The following is a 17283-nucleotide window of genomic DNA, read 5'->3' as shown; positions in this document are numbered from 1 at the left end:
CTCTGGTCCTCCCCACATCTCTGTCAAGCATGACCCTCATGCTAATTCCCAGCTCTGGTCTCGCGGCACGCTGAATCCATGCTAGTATGGCACTGTTGCTAATGCTGCCATCATGTTCGATGTCACATCTGAACAACATGAGTCAGTCTTCCTCACGTGATGTCTCCTTGCACAGATGAATACCCAAACCCTGCCTAGCTGGCCGGTGGGGCCACCCGGCCATCCCAATGACACTGCCACTGGCAAGCAGAATAGGTAGCCTTTTTGTGCTTCTATCTTGATTTGATGCCATGGTGGTGCCCTCTTCCTTACTTAGTTAATGACTGATTAGTGATTACAGTGAAAGAAAGTACAACCTAGGCAGGCTGAACATAATAATAATAATAGTCCGTCTCAGTTACTGGAATAAATTATAACAGTGCAGTCTTTACATTTGTGAACAAAGACTCCGTCCGAGTCTGGAATGGCACCTAAGCTAATATGAGCGTAAAATGCAACCCGAGACCCAAACCATTTTTTAACCCAATACGGTACGGTTAGTTCAAGAAAAGCTGTTGGACTGGAGGCAGGCAGTTGCAGGATAGGAGCAGTTGATACAGCAATTATGATATTTATTCTGCATATTCTGCATGGACGAAACGTGCTGCGCCCACATACGGTGCATGCGTAAGTGCAGCAGGGCAGCACACCAGCAGCACTGGCAGCAACACAAACACACACACACGCACTACAACCAATCAGTAGTACTTACATTTTCTGTCAATAAGTCCTGTCCGACTCCAACACACGTCCGCTCCGCTCCCTTCCCCCTCGATTCCACATTTTTGAGATGCTGGCTTGCTGCAGAGCTGGCACGTTGTCCTGGTCAGTACTCACACTCACTGAGTGTGTGTCAATGTCAGGCAGGCTGCTGGCTGGTGCTGGTAGGCATGGGGCAGCAGGGCAGTCGGGCTGGCAGTAGCCCACTGCAGGCTCTGGCTCGTGTGAAAATTCGGGATTGCAAAGGAACGCACATCGCAGTGGCACTTGTTGTTTCTGAGCTCAGTCTTGGTGCACCGATTTGCAAGATTTAGAGCATATCATCTGCCTGGTTGTCCCGGGCCCAGGGGAAATTGGAACATGGAAATAACTGAAACTGCTCAGTGGCAGTGTGTTCTCATATCTCACAATAGTGAGATTTTCATTCATTGCACTACATCAGCTACATCAGAAAGGTGCAGCCTCAATGCATGAGCACCTCCACCGAGCACCCAGCCTCTCCACCGCGGCTCCACCTCCCAGACCGTGCCGCCGGGCCGGTCTGCACCTACATCAAACTCTCTGTCTCTCACTGCAGCATACCTGCCCTGCTGCATGAGCATGATAATAATGATGGCACCAGGTCATTGACATGGATGGATGTGTAGTGATAAATGTATTACCAGTCAACTGTTAACTCAAGTTAATACTCTGTATTGCATGGCATGTCATTGGCATGCATGCATTTGTAAAATGCGAGGGCAGACTCATTCAGGTAGGGAAGGAAAGGCATGTGTGCACCTGTAGAGCACACTGAAGAAGAAGGAGCATCCTTAGGTACATGATCGGGCATGTAGGGCATGCTGAAGAAGAAGGCGCATCCTTAGGTACATGATCGGGCATGTAGGGCATGCTGAAGAAGAAGGCGCATCCTTAGGTACATGATCGGGTATGTAGGGCATGCTGAAGAAGAAGGCGCATCCTTAGGTACATGATCGGGCATGTAGGGCATGCTGAAGAAGAAGGCGAATCCTTAGGTACATGATCGGGCATGTAGGGCATGCTGAAGAAGAAGGCGCATCCTTAGGTACATGATCGGGCATGTAGGGCATGCTGAAGAAGAAGGCGCATCCTTAGGTACATGATCGGGCATGTAGGGCATGCTGAAGAAGAAGGCGCATCCTTAGGTACATGATCGGGCATGTAGGGCATGCTGAAGAAGAAGGCGCATCCTTAGGTACATGATCGGGCATGTAGGGCATGCTGAAGAAGAAGGCGCATCCTTAGGTACATGATCGGGCATGTAGGGCATGCTGAAGAAGAAGGCGCATCCTTAGGTACATGATCGGGCATGTAGGGCATGCTGAAGAAGAAGGAGCATCCTTAGGTACATGATCGGGCATGTAGGGCATGCTGAAGAAGAAGGAGCATCCTTAAGTTCAAAGGACATGATCAGAGATATAGGGCATGGTTGGGAAGAAAGGGACGTGATCAGGCATGTAGGGCAGGCTCAGTCAGGTAGGGTAGGAGTGGCATGCTCACACACATAGGGCACGCTGAAGATGAAGGGGCATCCTTAGGTATGAAGAACATGATCGGGGATGTAAGGCATGTTTGGGTACAAAGGGTGCACTGAAGAAGAAAGAGCATCATTATGTATGAGAGACATGATCGAGGATGAAGGGCATGGTTGGGAAGAAAAGGAATGTTTCAGTATAAAGATCACCCTTAGGACATTACCAGGCATGTAGAATAGGCTCAGTCAGGCAGGGAGGGAATGGCATGCTCGCACCTGAAGGGCCCACTGAAGAAGAAGGAGCATCCATATGTATGAAGGCCATGATTGGGCATGCATGGTATAGTTGGGAAGGAGGGCACGCTGAAGGAGTACGACCAGCCTTAGGTACATGATCGGGCAAGTAGCGCAGGCTCAGTCAGGTAGGAATGGAATGGCATGCACGCGCATGTAGGGTACACTGAAGAAGAATGAGCATCCTTAGTTACATGATCGGGCATGTAGGGCATGCTGAAGAAGAAGGCGCATCCTTAGGTACATGATCGGGCATGTAGGGCATGCTGAAGAAGAAGGAGCATCCTTAGCTACATGATCGGGCATGTAGGGCATGCTGAAGAAGAAGGCGCATCCTTAGGTACATGGCATGGTTGGGAGTAAGGGCATGATGAAGGAGAAGGAGCAGCCTTAGAGACATGATCAGCCATGTAGGGCATGGTTAGGTAGGAAGGGCATGCATGGGCACGTATGTCATGCTGACGAAAAAAGAGAATTGTTAGGTACGAAGGACATGTCCTGGCAAGTAGGGCGTGCTCAGGCAGGAGGAGTGCATACATCCAGATACAACATTCGACAATTGAACAAATTCATTGAACTAGGGAGAGTGGCCTCTTCCTGCAGAAACCTACTGCACCACTTCACCCTCCCTCGAGAGATTAATGTGGCATACGAGCGAAACAAACACATCAACATAGAGAACATTTACGGGTTAACTTGGCAGTCCTTGCCAAATGCCTTGCTTATTTTGGAAACGAATGTTTAATGTGGCACGTGTTCAATCAAAAACAAAAGGGGACAATAACATGTTAGTACTACGAACATGAAGATTGTGTAATGAGCTACAAGTAACTGTAGTGATCCTATTCAGAGCCAAGTGTGGTTAAATAACAATGTTTGGGAAGTGTCTGGGAGGTGTGAACAACATGTACTAAGGATGAACTCTCTTGCTAGTCAATTTTCTCCATTCACCTTGAGAAAGAACTCATTGGACTTTCCACACTTTCGCGCAATGCCATCTCTGAGTTTGTAAGTGAAATGGAGGATTTACCTCCAACATATAGCTGGTGTTAAATCGTCCATGTTACCTGCACAATTCAGAGGATTTACCATGGCAGAATTTTGACAGACAGTAAAACCTCAAAAATACCTGTGGTGTCGTATGGACTCCAAAAATAGGAATTAACACTGCAAAATCATCACTGATAATCTGGCAGTAAATCCACCAGACAGAGTAGCTGTGATGATAAATATGTTATGTAGAATGCCTGTCTAAGAATCATAGAATTACTGCCAAACCCTTGATGAGGCCGAATTGGAACGGAGTCAAAGGGGGTTATTATGAGGCAACCTTAGCTTACCGTTTCCACCGCCCAATATCCTGGTATTACGGGGATATTACGAGCAGCGGAGTAACGGTACGTTCTCCTTCCCATGCAGTCCCATAGGACTCCATAGGATGGGAACCACTGAAGCACCGGCACCGCTGTTAATGGTGCCAGTGATTCAGTGAATTATCTGCCAGTAGGGACCTGACCCACTGGCAGGTCAGACCTTCCAGTAGTTCCCTGCCCCAACTGACAGACTTGCAGTATGCCGGTCCGGAAAAGGTGCCAGTACACGTTGTTACCGGCACAAAGAGTTCGCTGAGCATTAGATCACCCACCCTTCGACCCCCAGACGACATCACAGGTAGTGACATCAAACAACCACTGACCCCAAACACAGAGTTATTAATTGTTTCCAATATCGCAATTGAGAACTCAAAGTTGCAGCACTTAGATAAGCATTGATTGATAACAGACATAAACAAGCAATGCTACAGAAAGCACATTCTGTAGAAAGGCATCTGATGGTTTTAGTTGTTTGAGCTTCTTGTATCTTGCCAAACAGCCTGCAGTCTGTCCATTCAGAGTGAATTTCAAGAAAGAGATCAGCTGGATCCCCTCGGGTAGATGCACCCATTTGCCGACTCTCTGGGGATCCTTGACACTGGTCATGACTAGCCAGTCTGCAAGCGGGTTACAAGTTGGAGCACTACCGTGGTAATGCAGCTTTGACGGGTACAATTGCATGGCATATGTATGGATCATTGTAGTGAAAATGGGCTGCTGATCATGGGTACAAGATCAGTTGCCAGATCAGATCTTTTTAAAGGGTTGGCAAGTAATGCCCAATGGTGCCATAAATGCAGCCTCTAATCCCATCCTCATTAGGTAGCAGCAAGGCCCCTATTAGGATTCAGATCCGATTTATCTCAGCATGAACTCATACAAAACCATTCAAGATGGCGTGATGGCGTTAGATCCCTGGTGTGTAGTTGCCATTGGAAATGTATATGTCCTGCTCTGGATCAGAGATTCCCATTTGTGCTCATTATATGTTATTTCTCTCCACTTTGCATCATGTCTCCCTGTCACCATGATGCACACACAGGGTGAAATATGTCTGTAATTGTTGGCCTTTTTTAGGAAAAATCATGTATTTGACCGACACACTTGCTCTTAAAATGTCACTGCCTTTTCATTAGTTAATGTGATTACAGAATCCTGAGCTTGTGGTTGAAATACCTGGCGACTTCCAGCGAGAATTAGCATAACCTGTTGTGTTGGCTGTGTTACTGGCAAAGGGATTCAGTAGGGAATAATGTTAAGTGCGATTCCATGGGACATGTATCGCTGCCACTGCTCGGGACTGTGGGTAAAAGGTCACATTTATATTATAACGTGCAATAGCATTAAGATTGATTTTGAAACATCAAGAATGTAAAATAAGGGTCATGCATCAGAAATGTTTTGGGCGAAAGGCAGAAATGTGTCACGTTAGTTTGGAAGAGATGCGGTCTTTGTCCTGGTGTGCGAACTATTAATCCAGAGGACCTCGGTTCTAGCCCCACTCTGCATTCCCCGCCACCCATCACACGCACTCCATTGGACAATGGCCCTCATTACGACCCTGGCGGAAAGTGACTGACCGGACCGCCACAGCGTAAATAGCGTTTCCGCCATTGCACGAAGGAGCAAAGTGCGGCCCATTCCGACCCATCGGGCACGAGCACCACGGCATGGCGGAAGTGCAAAGTCCGCGATGGCGGAAAAGACCCCAAAACGGCCCACACCGCCGCCGTACGGCGCCCTAGGTGCAATACCGCCACCCATCACAGCGGACACCGCAGTGTGCGCCTACCGGAAAGTACGGTGACCGGAAATATACGGAAACGGAAGTTAAAACATGGGCCCGGAACGGGAAACATCCCGCCGTACACCTATAAAACCACTAAAACCACACAACCACTAAAAACACTACCCTGAGACACACCCCAACCCGTCATCCACCCTAGCGAAACCAAGAAAAATGGGAAAAGTAGCGAAGAAAGCGTGCGACCGCAAGCGGCAGGTCCACTTCTCCCGTGAGGAACTCACCGTGCTAACAGAGACCCTCCAGGAGAATGCTGCCGTCGTCTTCTGCACACAAATGACCAGGACGGCACTTGCAAACAAGAAGGCCATATGGGCTCTGGTGGCACAGCGTGTAAGTGCGGTGGGGACCGCACCCCGCACCCCACAGCAATGCCGAAAGCGATGGGACGACCTGCGGATACGCGTCCGCAGCATACTCTCTGCCAACCGCAACATTGCCACAGCCACCGGGGGAGGTCCTGAATCACCCATCAAGTTGACCCCCTGGGAAGAAATCTGTGCCTCCACCATCGGAATGGAGAGCATAGAGGGAGTCGGAGGGATGGAGAAAGGAGTGCAGACATCCGAAGATTCAGGTAGGTGGGCCAGATAAAACAATGCCAAATCCACAAAGTCCAACCATGTGAAGTACCATGTGTCCACATAGTGCAACAGAAACACATGTCCAGGAGAACGTCCACACACATCGGCCTGATAGCGCACGTTAAAACCCACAATAAATACATAAATAATTAAAAACCCCTAAAACACGCACTACACGTGCAGCAGGTACACCCTAACTGCAGGCTGTCAAACAACTGCACCCTCACTCCACACACAAATGAAAGCACCTCCAAGGCCCCGACCCAAATCACCCTCAGGTACCACCCCAATGCATGTGATACAATGCCATTCCAATTCCCACAGACCCATCAATAACCCTCGCCCTCCTTTACTCCACCACAGGGTCCGATCCAAACGACGAGCTTCAGGACACCCCTACCAGCACACCTGCAAAGAGGGCCAAGACCAACGGCCAAAGACCCTCCACCTCAGCTGCACGCATCAAGACACGGCAGCAGCACAAATCAGGTGGCAGCACAGAGGAGGGAACATCAACAGGCACCCCAGCAGCCAGCATGCCCACACCACCACCACCACAGGTCCCCCCAACGGATGCCACAGAAGGCACTGCCTCTGGTGGCAGCAGCACCATAGGTGACACCCCATTGATGGCAGCATGCTCCGACACAGAAGACGGGGATGTCGAAGACAGATCCATCCATGACCTGTCCCAATCCCCCTGTCTGTCCCATCCCGTACAACATGAGGATACCACGCAGGGGCACCCACAAGACGACGACTGGCCATCCCCCACAAGCCCTGTGGCAAGGCAACATGAGGTCAACAGCCCCTCTGTGACACCCCCGCAAATGGCCATGGCCCAGCAGAGGCAACAGTCCCTCGACCAGTTAATCGTGCAACAGCAGCAACTGGCCACGCTCCTCAAGGACCATGCCGATGAATGTGGGGGCACTAAGGCAGACATAGAAACATCAACTGAGACACTTAGGGCAGAAATGGAGAGAGGTACAGAGACACTAAGGGCACAAATGGAGAGTAGCACCGAGAGCCTGGGAGTCCAAATGGAGAGAAGCACCGAGAGCCTGAGGGGGGAACTGCATGCGACGTCCAAGGACGTATGTGCCGAACTTGCCGCAGTGCGCCGTGTGCTCACTGAGCTCTCGCAAACCCTTAGGGACATGCATGGACGTGAGCAGGCAGAGACATCATCCGTTGCAAGTTCCGTCCAGGGCAGCCCCCAACGTAGATCTGGGAGGAACCTGCGCTCCACAGGCAGGGGTGCCCCTGATACCCGCAGAGGGGGCTTGCAATAGCGACTGCCCACTGACAACGAGCATCTGTGGACACTGGTGTTCGGGGGGGAGGTAGGAGGGTGGAGGGGGTGTGTTGGGCTCACTTGGGTGGCGGGTCGATAGGGTGTACAACATGATATCACATATGCCATAAACAGTGCACGATCAACCAATGAGATGTGTGGACATTGATCTTTGTGTACTAGGCCATCATAGGCGTACAGTCCATATTGTGCATGTCCCAGACACACACAGTGCCACGAGTCCCGTGTCCATGTATCAGCCACCAGGCGTGAGTGCTAGAAGCATACATCAATGAGATGCTGACGAATGTCACGGCCCTCCGGTGCCTCGCAGACTCCTTGAGGTGCTGCCACATCCCCGCCCTCATCATGACCATCATCAGGTGCTTGCAGTTCTGCGTCAGGGGGCATGGGCACATTTCTACGTACGCACATGTTGTGGAGCATGACACATGCCATCACCATCTTTGCAACCTTCACATGGCGGTACAGGAGTGCCCCGCCAGACCTGCTGAGGCAGCGGAAACGACCCTTCAGTAGGCCGAATGCCTGTTCAATGACTACACGGGTACGTGAGTGGGCATGGTTGTAGTCCTCCTCATGCTGGTCCCGTGGGTTCCGGACTGGTGTGAGGAGCCATCTCTTCAGTGGATATCCAGCATCACCTGTATGTGGACGAGAAACGTATGATGTGGAATGCCATTGCTACGTACGCACACCCCCCACCCCTTCCTGCCAGGTCATTGCCGAATCACATACCCCACATTATCATGCATGTAATGAGACTCACCGAGTAGCCAGGATCTGTTCCCTGCGTGTCGCTCCATGTAGCGTGGTATTGTAGAGTTCCTCAAGACCATAGAATCATGGGTTGATCCAGGGAATCGGGCACAACAATGTGTAATGATCCTGTTGGAGTCACACACCATTTGTACATTCAGAGAATGAAATTGTTTTCGGTTGCGGTACTGGGCCTCCATGGCATGTGGGACGACCAATTCCACATGGGTGCAGTCGATGGCACCAATGCAACCCGGTATGCCGGCAAGTGCATGGAATCCCACTTTTGTGTTGGTAATTTCCTGCTCCGAGCGTGGTAGGGAGATGTAGTCGTCTGCGTGCTGCAGGAGGGCATCGAGCACTTGCAATAGTGTCCGTGAGAACAGTGGCTGAGAAATGCCATGCAACTGTCCGACTGTGTGCTGGTAGGTGCCTGTGGCCAGGAAGTGTAGTACAGACACCACCTTCAGTAGGGGTGGGATGGCGGTTGGGCTATCTATCATGCTGACAAGGTCAGCCTGTGTCATGTCCACAATGGCGGCTATGGTGTCCCGGTCCAGACGGTAGAGGGTGTGGATCTGCTCATCAGTGAGGTTGAACGGATGTGCTCGGAGGCGTGGGATTGCGGGCTGCCTGCGTGGTGGTAGTGGCTGTGCTGGCGGCCCTTGCTGGCCCTGCCTTGCCCTCCTCCTCCTCCTGCGTCTCCTCCGTGCGGCCGGTTGTAGTTGGTGTTCGTCTTCTTCCTGGAGTTGGAGTACTTGCAGTGCTATCAGGTCTCCCAGGGCCAACATCGCGAGTCCTGCCGGTAGCATTTCGGTGTGGTTGTGGGAGGAGACTGGCTGTGCAATTTATGTGTTTTCAGGCTGTATGGCCTCCACCTGTGGTGATTCATTCCACCTGTGCAAACTGCTCTCCCCTTTGGCCAAGCACGTCCCGCACACAACGCTGCAATTCGGGGAATGGCATCTTGCTATTGCAATCATGTATTTGTACCCGATGGCCGTGTAACATTGGTTGATATGTTCATTCTGCTATGGTCCCATTGTTTCACATACTATCTGTGCAGTCGCGAACAGACTTGTGAAGGGTCAGTGGTACGTAGTACTCGAGTAACGGTGGGCCCTCATGCATCACTGTACCGAGTTGCAACGACGGGCGGGGCGTCCCATTTGTGGGTGAAGGCAGTTGCCATTTTCACACACAGCCGCACTAGATGGATTAATTAGTGATTTCAAACGGCCACAGATGCTTCTTCGACGTGATGTTGCAAATGAGGAATTCGAAGGGCGGCGCTTTCGGTTTTCAGCTAGCGGCGAGGAAATGCCCACAGGTCTGACTGCAAATATAACGTACTATTGTTCAATGTCCTTGGGACAGGGGCCATGGCGAGGATGCAATGATTGATATGAATGGTTTGGGATGCGCAATAGCGACGTGGGCGATGAGGCCGGACGTTCCCAAATACATGTTACTTCACAACACTGGCATTACGGGCTGGGGCACTGTGGATTTTGCAGGCTGCATAACGCACAGACTCAATGGATATTTCTAATGTTATGTGAGTAAATATTCTGGCGTTTTAATCCCGGGATGAGGGAATGATGAATGGATGCATGGGCAGGTGATTTGATACAGAGTTTGCCATGTACAGGGCTTCTTGGAATCTATACGCCTCCCCTACGCTATGTGATGCAGGGCTGCCATAGTGGGACCATCGTCTATCTGGCCTTGTTGAGCCCTCCCTGTCTCGACGCGCCCTCAGACACTTGTGTCCATGCACGTTACCAATCCCATCTGATGGATTCTGTTTTGACAGACGCATGCACAGGTACACTCGTTTGTGATGGTGTTTACACCTCGATATAGATAGTTATGAGTCGCAAGTGGTTTTTGGGTGGTGATGAACCTTTGGAGTGGGCTAGCATGCATATGGCTGTGGATTTAGTGTGATCATTGAAGTGAGTTGTTCGAATGTAGTTCTGATGGCCATTCTGTTCTTTTTCTTTTCTTTTGGTTGACAGGTATCTCCTCCCCTTTTGCCACTGCCATCTGTATGCCACTCCTGCAGATGGGTTTTACTCCCGACACCTGCTGCTTCGTGTTAATCAGTGGAGCAGCATTACGATCTTATGGGACGATCGCCAATGGGCCACATGCCCTTATGCAGTACTGGTGGCTCGGAGCAACATTTCGGCCTTTCAGCTGGACTAGTGCCTCCCCATTGGGACGGCCCTGCGGTTCTGTGCGCTTCCATGTTGCCTTTTCGTACGTGAATGTGGCTCTGTGTACCATGATGGAACAGGGCGTCACACAAGTAGTGGCTGGTCATTTCTTGCGGATGCAGCCCACAATGGTGAAATGTGTTTTGGAGTTCATGGCCTGATGGCTGTATGGGCTTGGTGATTTTGTTGTGCATTAAATTTCTATTCTGATTTGGCCCGTGTAGCGTTCTTCTTTGCAAGTGATGTGGCATATTCCTATTTGGGGAGCGATGTATTGTGAGGAGATCTGCATTGGGTTCCAGCTTCGGAGTTTAGTTGCGTGGTACTGTACTGGACGCGTTTGCCTACGAAGCCCGTGAGGTCAGGGATGGGGGCTGCCAATATGACTGTTTGAATGTTGTCATGCTCAGGGGCGGGGGATTGGGTTTTGTGTAACAGATGCCGGTCAGCCAGGTGGACTGGTGGAATGATGTGATTATCGGAATATTGCTGGTCACAGGTGCCTGTGTTTGTGTGCGTTTCTTGGTGTGGGACTGTGGTCGTGTCCATTGGGATGGCTTCTGTATTCGTGCCATCTGTGCCCTGCAGCTCCCATTGGCCCCTCTTGTGTTTCATTTGTTCGTTGGCATGCATGGGTGACTTGTACATTTCAATGGTTGCATTGTGACTTCATTGCACCTACGGGGAGTTGTACTTTGTGGGCAGGGAGCGGTGTACAGGCACTCAGTGGGGCCGTTTACGGTTGATTCGCGATGCCGTACTTCTCACCATGGCAGAATGGTTCATTCCGCCATGCTTGATGGCGTTAGGTACATGTCCGCTAGGGTCGGAATTAGCGTACCCTTGCGCCATGGTGGTGTTTACGGTTTGGCATGGCGCGCGCGCGCGTGCTTGGTGCAGTTAGCGTTGGCGTTCACTACGGTGTCGCTAATGGCTTCGTACTTTGCGGTGACGGGTCATAGTCGCACCGAGCGCTATTCGATGGCGGTATTGCATTTCCGCCATCGTTTTTCGAATTCCGCCAGGGTCGTAATGAGGGCCAATGTGTTTAGTTTTTCAGCATTTAGGAAGGGCATGTATATGCAGACACAGAGCTCTGAAAGCGCTCTAGAAGAACACAGATTCTAGATCACCCAGTTCTTGATGACTCTTTGAATAGTGCAGCTTGACTTCTTCTTCATGCTCAGAACATGCCACCGTGCTAACAGGCTTCTCTATTAAGATCCACTCTGCTGCTGTTTCATTTCATTTATTGTAAAGCTTTTCGGCAAAAATGTTTTCCATACATTGAAAATGATGCACGGAAGAAGTTCTGAAAATCATGTATTGATTTGAAGATGGGGAAATAGGTAAGGGTGGAATACATGTTCTGTGTGTTATAGATCTGGAATTAAGTGGCAGGAATTAAAGAGAGAGGAAATGTGAGGATTCAAGGAACTGGGCGGAAACACGTCACATCTAGGTTACTAGAAGAAGAGGTAAAATGTGAGACGCCAGGAGGGAAACTGACAAAGCTGTGTCAAGTGTGGAATGGTAAAGGAGACTAGTCCTGCTGTTGTTGGTTTAAGACTACGAGGGTGAGAAGACAGACATCCAAGAATTAACAGCCGATTGACAGGCAGATATATTCCACCGGACCGAGTGGCGGTATTAGAATTTTAGGTTGCCGGTATACTGGCGGATTTACCGCTAGGATTCTGTCAAACTTGTAATGAGCCCCTAAGTGTGAACATCCATTGCTCATCACCTAGGTTGGCCTCTTCGAACCCTCTGAGCGCAGGTCCTGAAAATCCCTCAGCAGGCATGTACTTTTGCAATCTTCTTGCAAGGAGTCATCGGGAGGGCCCAGAGTATATGCTGGCTGTAAGAGGGTAAAGGGATGAAGACATTATCAGTACGCCAGCTATCTAGAATGTTGTGACCATTGCTGGGGCTGTTGCTCAGTGAGCTGGCTGTCCAGAATTGGAAAGCAACTCGGTTAAATGGTGGAGGACCTTCTATTGGTGTGCTGCGGTCACCCCGAGCCAATTTTCTGGGTAAAAGGAGAGTTCCTCGGGCACTTTGTCGACCACTGGAGCTAAGAATGTAGAATGTACCCTTTTGTACTAGTCTCCTTACTTCAGTGGTAGGCCCTTCTATTCAACACTGTCAGGTTACTACACACCATGCTAGCTTAACCACTGGGTTCCTATGTGTTAAATGCAGTGACACACAACCTCATAAGTGCTTCTTTGTTGGTGGATTTATTCTCTTGATCGTATTGTAGACAAAGAGCCAAATACTCCTACCAGAAGCTCTGCCCCCATGTTGCCTGTATGTTGGAAACCAGAAATTGCGACATGCGCAGTACCAGTGAGGATGCCTATACCGCAAAGAATCCTTGATACAAGGTATCCATTGAAAAAAAAAGAAATAATGGTCTTCTGGAAAAAGTCCCAGAAGAAGTTTGAAAACGAATGGGAAAGAATACTGGTGACGTCATATGAAGCAGAATTGACTCACCCAAAAAAGACACAAATGAAGAAGGAATATAAACATTCTATGAGATCTAGGGATGAGGTATCGAAGAAAAGCAACATTTCGGGATCGAAATGAAGATTGCTCGTACAAAGAAAAACTGAAGAAAATGCAAAGTCATTTTACATTCATACAGGTGCTGTAACGCAAGTAGACTAAGTAATCCTGAGGCTGGCTATATTGTAAATAGATTGCAACAATGCACTAATGTATATTCATAGGAATGTATAGAATCTGGATGCTCCCCAATGCACTTCAGTAAACTTGAACCCTGTGAATGGAAAGGGCTTGAAGTGTGGCACAGTTGAAAACAGCTGATGACGAAGGAGAATTCAAGAAAAACTGGCTGGCCCAGCATCAAGAATCTGGGCCACCGTGAGGCTGGTTTTCTGTCAAGAAGCTACATGAACGTGAGAAAGAAATAAACTCCTGTTTTGGGGTAATGGAAAAACACTGCAAAAGTGCAAAGAGTTCATCATTTAATCGTATTTTATGCAACAAAGAACTCAAAAATGTGGCCTACAGTTACATGGTCAGACGGAAATAGACTGTGGGTTGAGCTGCACCAAAACCAGAAGATAAGACCATGCTATACTCCCTTTTATTCTCAGGCACAGTGAGCCTCTACAAGGCCGAGTTCAAAGCCTTAATTGAATGGCAGACCGCAGGAGTGATGATGGATGAGGGCTTATTGGGTGGGGAGGCACGACCAGGCTGACCCTCCCAGCACCTGGGGTAACCAGCTTGCATGCTGCTAGCATGTGGAATATTCCAGAAGGGTACAAGCGTGCCAACCAATTATAGAGGGCCAAGTAGTTAGGAGTACTATAGTTTGTAAAGCCAATAGGGTGTTGTGTATTAGTATGACACAGAAGATGACTTGCACTTGGGGTGGGCTTAGTGGTCCACCTGATCTCAGAGACCCAATCACAACTCCTGTCAGTATGCAACATATACCTAGATGCAGTGGTCGAAGTGTACGAAAGGAAGTAGTGGAGCTAGGTTCCATGCCGGTCTGCCCCACTCTCCACAAACCCCATCGCTGCACCCCCTCCCACACACAGTCCAAACCCCCAAACAAACACTCTTATTATTTAAGGGAATGTTCAGTGCAGTGCACTGAAGTGCAAGCTTCTACTTCTTCCTACTATTTTATTTTAAAACTAAACCGTTCCGGAACGGTTTCTTTTTAAAATAAAAGTATAGGAACAGTAAAACTGAAAAATATAAAGTATTGGAGCACCGCTCCTGACCACTCCCGCCCACTTCGACCTCTGCCTAGATGTTCCCTTTAATCCTATCACATCCCCTAGTAGGTTTTCTTAGTTTGCCCCGTAGGATGACGTCAGGAGTGACAGATTTTTAGTATAAGAATGCGGTTTTATCATGTGATGCTTTCAGAGAAATCGAGTGAACGTCCATTGATGTCCGTTGTAACTCCCTGTTTTAGATAATTGTTAATAAAACAGTACAGTGTTTTGCCAACTTCCTGAGTCGGTCCCATTATTGGTGTATGAGTAAGTTCTGTATCCCTATGCATCTCTAAGTATTTTAACCTCGTCTTAAAGGGTCCCAGGTCCCGGGTTTCACGTGGTAGCAGATGTAGGATGGTTAAAGATTTGTCGACCAAGTAGGCTTTTTTGGGTTTCAGAATATTGGACGTCCTCTGCCATTTAGCTGGAGGACCGCAAGGCTTCCTGTGGATAACGGCCAACCTAAAAGTTCTTGCAAGACAATAGAGATAGGTGGAACAGGTCCCACTTTCATGAATTCCCCTACAGGTTTTCACAAGGAGCTGAGCTGACCGAAAGCACCGGTGGCCGGTTGAGGAGGAGATGATCCTGAGGGTCAGGCGCTGAAAAGCAAATGGTGAGTTGATTGAGAAAGGTGGCAAAAAATGTATGAATAATAATTGGGGAAAGTTATCATGGGAAAAAAAGTAACGGAGGGTTGGTTGGGTATTTAGTTAATGATGAAGAGCGTCAAATAAAGGTATATGACGAGGAGCACCACAGATAAGCCCAAAGTCCTACATTCAAGGAATGTTTAGAAAAAGTTATTTCAAAATCCAAGTGGATAAATAGATGACTTGCAGAAAAAGGTCTGTGAGAGGGATTAACTTACATTCCTATCGGAGTATTTCTAGGGGGAAGGATAGCAGCGAGGAGCGCTGAGAAGAGATACATGTTCAGGCCGGCTGGTCTGTCTTTTGTGCATTTTTTGTATTATATGTATAGCGAAAATAAATGTCGACGAGCGACAAACAATAGGTTGTGTTAAGAGGTTGAGAGTAAAAAAGTCTATTTATTTAGTCATTGTTGGCGGCGACTGAATAGGTAGATTGAAGAACAATGTTAAATATAGGCTTGGAGCAGCAGCAATTAGGGCGTGCACATATTAATTATTTTTCTGAAATGTATCATGTGTGAAATAATGGTAAGTATCAACAGTCGATTAAGACTTGTCGCAATGGGGGATATAACTCTGCTAATGCACCTGTGTAAGCAACTGCCAAAACACACACCCAAACAAGCAATACAGTGCAGAATGGGTTACGGGCATGGCAGATAAAATGTTCATGCCATTGCCACTAGGAGGATCGCTGTCAAAAGTGGTTTTGCAACACATGACCACATACTTGCACACTGCAGATACAGGTGAAGAGGAAGTGTCAAGTAACGTCTCCACTCCAGTTGCTCCCATCACATTACCTATTGAGTTCACACCAAAGTATGTGACATATGAAGAACAGTTGAATCAGCAAAGAGCAGCATATGGGCTCTGCCCAGTACCTATCAGCAGGACAGCACCTGTTAATATATCGACACCTAAGAAAACCTGGACAGTACGGTATCCATTAGAAAAGCCATATCTACATTCTAAACAATATGACCGTTGTTAAAATAAAATACCTGAAGAAGCAAAGAAGATAATGAAGGAAGATGAATGGTGATGTCATAAGAAATCGAACTGACGCACATATAGAAGATAAATGACCTGAGACTATTGACAAGAGACAAAATACCATGGATAAGTGACATCTTGAGCCTAAGGTGAAGAAATTGAAATAAAGATGAAGAAACGTATGCCACATACATGATGAAGATATTAAGTTAGTTTAAGGTTGTACAGATGCAAGTAACTGCAAGAGGCAACGAAATTGTGAAGCTTGCTTATGCTTTATAATTGATAGATTGTGGCAAGCACCAACGTTTACAAGTATATACCTCAAGAAGCACTTTATGTATGAATGTAAGTCCACTACGCACATAAGCAGAATGAACAAAGGTTACAATGAGCCACAGATGGAGTGTGTCGCAGCAAGAAAATCGAGAATCAAGACAGAACAAAACTCAGCAAAAGGATGACCATGCCAAGAAGCCAAAGTCTTATCTGACTGAAATTGGCCGACATTTGATACAATTGAGGAGAGAAGAAAACAGAGGATCCTGTTCAGAAAGGTCAAAATGAGCCACAGATGTCAGAAGACAGACTGGTAGAAATAAATCAAATATACGAAAAGACACAAAGAAAAGCAGATTTCATGGTGTCCAGTCATGTGACAGAGGCAGGCTGGAAGGGTGAAACTTTCATACCTATGCATGGATCCCCGCCATGCCCATACTCCTTAAAAGTTCTCAGAGTACAGAACAGACACAAGGCCAAACTACAAAGCAATATTTGACACATGACCACTGAGGTGATGATTGATTGTAGCATAATTGGTGGGAAGCTGGAGTGCAGACGAGCTTCTCTGCACCTGGATGTTCCTTCTGCGGGCTGCTAGACGTAGGTGGAAAAGTATGAGTGGGGTTGATAGCAACCCAATCATAGTGGACCATGTAATCTAGGGTCCTATAGGGAGTAGAGCCAATGGGACGTTGTACTTTTAGTGACATTCATAGGGGCCATTTTGAAGGGAGGGCTTAGTTGCCCCACCTGACAGTTATTATCCAATTCCCTCTCCCTGTTACCATATACAGATATAGTACATATGTTAAGTTACCTACCTATAACCAATCATGTTGCATGTTAGGTTTTTAAGATTGCCACGTAGAATGACGTTAGTACGTGCGCAGGTTTTACATCAGCAATGAGAAGTTTTTGCTATAAATATTGTGTTTTTTTCAAAAAGTAAAGAGAGCGAGAAGATCGAGC

This window comes from Ambystoma mexicanum, chromosome 1p (assembly GCF_040938575.1).
Source record: "Ambystoma mexicanum isolate Mex_15411 chromosome 1p, UKY_AmexF1_1, whole genome shotgun sequence".
NCBI classification, from domain to species: domain Eukaryota; kingdom Metazoa; phylum Chordata; class Amphibia; order Caudata; family Ambystomatidae; genus Ambystoma; species Ambystoma mexicanum.
This window is presented reverse-complemented; position numbering follows the sequence as displayed.